The following is a 6,000-nucleotide window of genomic DNA, read 5'->3' as shown; positions in this document are numbered from 1 at the left end:
CCATCCCAGGCCTCATCTCCCTGTGACATTGTACAATCTTACAAAGTCTCAAGCACATCTATTACTGCAAGTGCTACCTATGTACTCATGAGTTTTAAGTTTTTATGCCTATTTCTGCTTTTCTGAGCTCCAGATCTTCCTTTTGGCCTCTTGCTTTAGATGTCTCATAACAGCTTCCAGCTCAAGATGAACAAAAGTGAACTTGACCCAAATCTACCCTCCTGTGCTTTTAATCAAAAGAAATGACCCAACCTACAACTGGGAGCATTCTTTTGAATTTTCCTTTCTTCTTGGTACACATCAATCACAAAGCCGATAAATTCTACCTCTGAAACCCCCTGACATGTATTCCCCTTTCCTATTTCATCATCGTTAGCTCAGCTCAAATCAGAAATGAATACACACACACATTTGTACACACATGTGTATTCATTTCCTATGTTCACTTTTTAAAAACACCCATCTGATCAAATCATTTCTCAGCTTTAAATGTTTTGATGACTTTTATGATACATTTTCAAATTCTTATTATGGCCTGCAAGCCCTGCACAATCACCCCTTCAGTCTGTCTTTCCTTCCCTGATTCCTCCCTGGTCAAATATATCACCCCTTTCCGTTCTGCTTTCTCGGGGCCGCACCCAATGGCTCCTATTCAGCAAACTCTCTACCAGCATTTCACTAGCTAATTATTCATAGAAATGAGCATTTTAAAGCTTTTTTTGTTAAAATATAGGTAGAAAGCATTCTATCTATATATCTTCTAGCTAGGCCATAATTAAAAGGAAAGAAATTAAAGAGAGACTGCCGCAGAGCAGAAGCTGCCTGTGCTCACCTACAAGTGCCATGTTCGCATAGATGCTACACTCCGGAATTTCCGGCTTTGACTTGATAAAGGGATTAAACTGAGCAAAGACTTTCAACTGACTGACTGATTAAGTTGAAGCCAAAGTCCCTAAAAATGAAATCTACCTACTTTTGGTCCGTATTGCAGGTGGCAAGCCTCAGTTTTCTGTAATTTCTTTTCATCTAAATTAAAGATATATTGTCTCATATGGTCAAACTGTTTTTTACTTAGGAAGTTTATCTTTAATACTGTAGCTGTTACTGGGACCTCTCAGTTTGAGGGACATTCTTGGATGATTGGGGTGATAAATGCTGGGAAGGGGATGTAAATATGTCTGTTGTTGTTCTCAATTCTGTTGAACAATATCTCAGCCTTGGTGTTTTCTTTGTCCTCCAGTTGTACAAATTACCTGAAAATTTGTGAGCCTAGAAGTGCTTGGGATTTACCATTGAACAATGACCTTGGCTACTTCCTAATTCACACACAGAGCAAGCCGGTCTTTTCCATGCTTTGGAACCATTTAAGTAGGTACAAGTGTGATTCTATATGCAAATTTAGGAAAAACTGATTCCCAATTGGAATAACATGGTTGGAAATACTGAATTCTATTCATTTTTTCACCCTGGCTGTATCCTCATCAGTAATTTACACATGCAATAGACATGTAGAGGTGGGTCTTCAGATCACTATTAGCACTTACCTTGGTCTAAAAAACATCTCTCATTTGATGCATCTCCGTTTTGGCTTCAAAGACTCCATGCTCTTGGAAATTACATAAAAATGAAATAATTTTGGCACACATTTAATGAAAAGTTGTTTATTTTGTATCTAAACTAAAGTTTAGAATAAAATCCTGATGAAATGCAGAACCAGAATTACTTAACGTCTTTGGAAAGTGACTACAATATAATTCTTTTACCATTTCAATGTCTCAGTAATTAGTGATAATAGAACTGGTAAATAGCATGTATTTACTGATAACAAAGTCTGAGATTTCAAAAGAATGTTTAGAATAAAAATTTAGACATCTCAAACACTGAAGGTATTTTCAGGTTTGGAGTTTATTTCTCTGTTATAGGTAAAAGATATTAGAAATTATAGTATGGATTTATGATTGTTTTTGACATAATTTTACTGGAATCTAATGAGAAATATATTTATAATAATTTTTCTTTTAAACAACATGATATTACCTTAATGATGACATACATATAATCATTTGAGACTTTGCACCATTTTTGCATTATTTAGAGGCACATTTAAATCTCTAAGGGTGGGTGGTGGTCAGAGAACTTTGAAATTATACTTTACTAAATGGATATGTCTAGTACATCAATTTATGTCTCAAAATTATGCGTGATGTTACATAAAATTATCACATTTTTGGCAAATTTAGGACTCCTCAATAAAATTTAATTACAAATAATGTTTTAAAACTTTATACCAAGATATGGAAGACTGGGAATTTTAGATACCATTTTTAAAATTTTCCTTGTCTTCTTTGGTGAAGGAAGGTATACACAAAATTTACTGCTAACAACAACCCCTAACATTTATTTTCGTAGCAGACATCATTTAACCTTACAACAACCCTCCAAGGCGGCCACAGCCCTCTCCGTCTGCGTGCGCTGGTGGGGAGAGGCAGTTTGTAGTTAGTGGTTCATCGGGGCTGCAGCACTGCCGAAGCCAGAACCAGGATCCCAGCCAGGTTCCCTATGCTCCTGGGACCACAGTTGGTACAAAGTATTTTCTGTAACAGCTGGTAGCTTGAGTTTTCAAGTCAGATTCTCTCATCTCATTATTCCCTGTTCCTTCATGGTTTGCTTTAGGCCTTGTCAGTGGTTATGCCCCAAGGTCTAGGGAGCTAAAGACAAAATGAAATATTCATCAGCGTCCTCAAATACAACTTGTCAAACTACAACTAAATCATCTTCAAAAATAGCTGGCGGGTTAATATTTATTCAAGCTTCCTATTGTCAAGCCTGCTATATGCATGCCTTTTTTTTATTATGTTGAAGTCTGTGTAGAGTCAACAATACAATGAAATAAACAGACTTATAGATAAGAAAGGTGACTTTTTCTACAAGGTACCCAACAGCAACTGATGAGATGTATCATCTGCACATTTATTTTTCTCTGAGGTGGCTTGTAGCTGGTGGGCTTATTTGTCTCCTTCTTTTTATTTCTAAAATAACTGACAGGCACAAGAGTGCATGCATATCAGAAATGAACAGCAAACCTTGCACTGAAGATTAAAACAGGGTTAAAATTGAAATGGGGATCAACACATACAAAGATATGGAAGGGACACCTCTGAGCTATCTCAGTTCTCTTTACACCACCTGCTATGAGAGGCTGATGTGGAGAACTTCTAGGATTTTTACTCATCAAGCTTACTTCTTGTAGGATTTGACTCTCTTATCCCATGCCTCAGACTTGAGGTTGAAACAGGAAACTCTATGCCAGGAAAACATGTTCGCATCCTCTGGCCAGAGTTGGTTGGTTCAGAAGTTACATCTAGAATAATAACCAGGCCTTTGCTCAAGAATCTAAGCTTTGTAGCTAGCTAGGAAGGTAGATAGGAAGGCTGAACATTGCTGGAGGTGAGTCACATTGATGGTTGTGCTCTGGAAAGAACAGATGCCTGGAGTTCATTCGCTCCTCTGATTCCATGACAGACCTAATCCTACCAATAAATTCCTTTCCTTGACTTAAGCTAGCCAAATCTGTTTCTTGCCAATTGCAACCAAAATACTCTAATAAATATAGAGCTAGGCATTTCCAGAAACAGATGCTACAGACCGGTTAAAATGTTGACATTACATAGAGCAAGTTTAGAACATCTCCTTGCAGGTGAGTTTGATTTGAAAGCAGCTATGTATACAGGGGAGATTATTTACTGCTCTCATGAAGGGTAAGGCACTGAGAGAACAGTACTAGTCAGAGCTATGTGGAGGCTCAACCCAAGTGGATCACATATCTAATTTTGTGCAGAGAAACCTATATTTTATTCTTTTTTCCAGTGGAATGAAAAGAGCATAGGTTTAAAAACAGAATAGCACAGTTCTGAATTCTTTTTAATGGAGGACTGATTAGATAAATTATGATATATCAATAGCAAAAAATATTAAAGTAAATATATCAAGTTCAGAACAGTATGTAGAGTGCAATTGTATTCAGATGGGCATCTTGCATTTTATAGAACTAGATCTCTGGGATAGTAACTAAGAACATATAAATAATGACTGCCCACTGGTATATAAATGGGTTGTAGGAAGGGAAGTAGCATTTTCCAGTTAACATCTTTCTAAATTGCTTTATTGATACTAGGAAAATATCTTTCCTTTACAAATTAAAAGGTGAAAATAGAATCACTGGGAAACATCTTGCTTTACCATTTACCAGCTTTATGCCTGGAGGTGCGTTCCTTGTCCTTTGTAAACTTTCGTTTATTCTATAAAATAGTGATACTCATGTCACCCCAGGGACCTAAGTACCAAGTTGCTCTTCCAGCTCTAAAACCTGAGGCCTACAATCTCTAAACCTCTAGTCTTGGCTTTGAAAGGAGAAAGGCTCATCCATGGACCATCAAGAGACACAGGCAAAAGTCTTTTTTTGTAGTTGTGTGTTTTCTCCAGAGAACACCTGCGTTTCAACTGGGCCTGCAAACCAAAAATTCCTGCACGGGTGCAGTAGACTGGAAGCTCTGAGAGGGCCACCAGTTACTCCTCTCTGTATTCCTAAGCCTAGGGCACACTTAGCCATTAAAGAGTGTGTTAAAAGGACGAATGAGTAAATAAGTGCAATGAAATCTTATTGCGAAGACACCTTATAAATCATAGGTACTGTGCAAATGTTATTACACTTTTGTATTTCCTGGGAAATTCACTATACTCAATATTCCGGGCTTTTTCTTTGCTTAAATACACCAAAGATTCATGAGGGCTTGATCCTCAGTGCAGCAATGTTCAGCGTTGGGGCTTGGAATGGCTGTTGGGTCATGAGAGTGATAACGTCACCACTGTGTTAATCCATCCATGAGTTGATGGCCCATGGGTTTTTGGGGAGTGGGCCCAGTTGGAGGAAGTACGTCACCAGAGGCACACCTTTGAAGTCTACGTCTTGACCCTGGCCACTTCCTCTCTGGCTCCTGGCCTCTGCTTCCTGGCCAGCATGAGGTGAGAAGGTTTTCTCCAGCACACCCTTCCACCATGATGGTCCACTGACACCTACTGACCAAAGATGAAAACCCAGAAACCATAAATCCAAACCTTTCCTCCTCTTGGGATGAGTGTGCCAAGTGTCTTGTCACAGCACAGGGAAGCTGACTAACACAGCCCTTAGCGTCCACAGTTATTGGGTGAAATATGTTTGCTCTCATTACCATAAGCTCGGTGATGTGAAATAGAGCCTCAGCTGCCCCTCTGTCCCGTCCTTTGTGGGGTGCATCAGGAACTGCACAGGCACATTAATCAACAGCAAGAATAGCCTGGGTAAATAACCATCTTTGTTTCTGAGGTTCACAAAACTGAATCCCATCTTGTGACTAGGTGGTGAAGATCAGATGTGCATTATTTGGCCACAGAACTCCACCTAAGAGAAGGTGCCCATGAGGTTACCAGCCCTGTCTCCTACGTAAATTCTTCCCAAATCAGCTTCCCTACAGGATCACTGCTAGGATAGCAGTCCACTGTTTTCTGGTCAGCTAGTGTATTGTAGTAAGGCTCTTTCTCACTACCTTGCCTCTCAATGAACTGGTTCCCGTGGTGTGGCGAGTGGACCAAATCTGCACAGTAGCAAATACAAAGAATTTCCCACCATCGTGAGTTTAATTGACTAAATTAAAGCAATACTCCTGAAAGGTGCTGCTGAATAGGCCCTACACTATAAACCACATTAGAACCTAGAACCTAGGAAGAACTTGTGAAAGAAACTAAAAGCTACATCGAAGAAATTACGTTAGGTGATAGTCACATAAAATCTTAATCTAAACTCAAAATGCAGGACACTGGTGGGGAGTTTAGGGAGGGATATTTTCTCTCTCCCAACAGAGTGACTAACTGGGAGACGCTCCTGTAATAACTACAGATTAACAAGGGACAAGCAGCCACAGGTTTATTCGCATTTCATCTTGTGTGGGAGAGACCTGAGCAGAT

Source organism: Chinchilla lanigera, unplaced genomic scaffold, assembly GCF_000276665.1.
Source record: "Chinchilla lanigera isolate Chin_1 unplaced genomic scaffold, ChiLan1.0 scaffold00119, whole genome shotgun sequence".
Classification (NCBI taxonomy): Eukaryota; Metazoa; Chordata; class Mammalia; order Rodentia; family Chinchillidae; genus Chinchilla; species Chinchilla lanigera.
The sequence above is the reverse complement of the archived record's forward strand: the minus strand, read 5'-3'. Positions refer to the sequence as shown.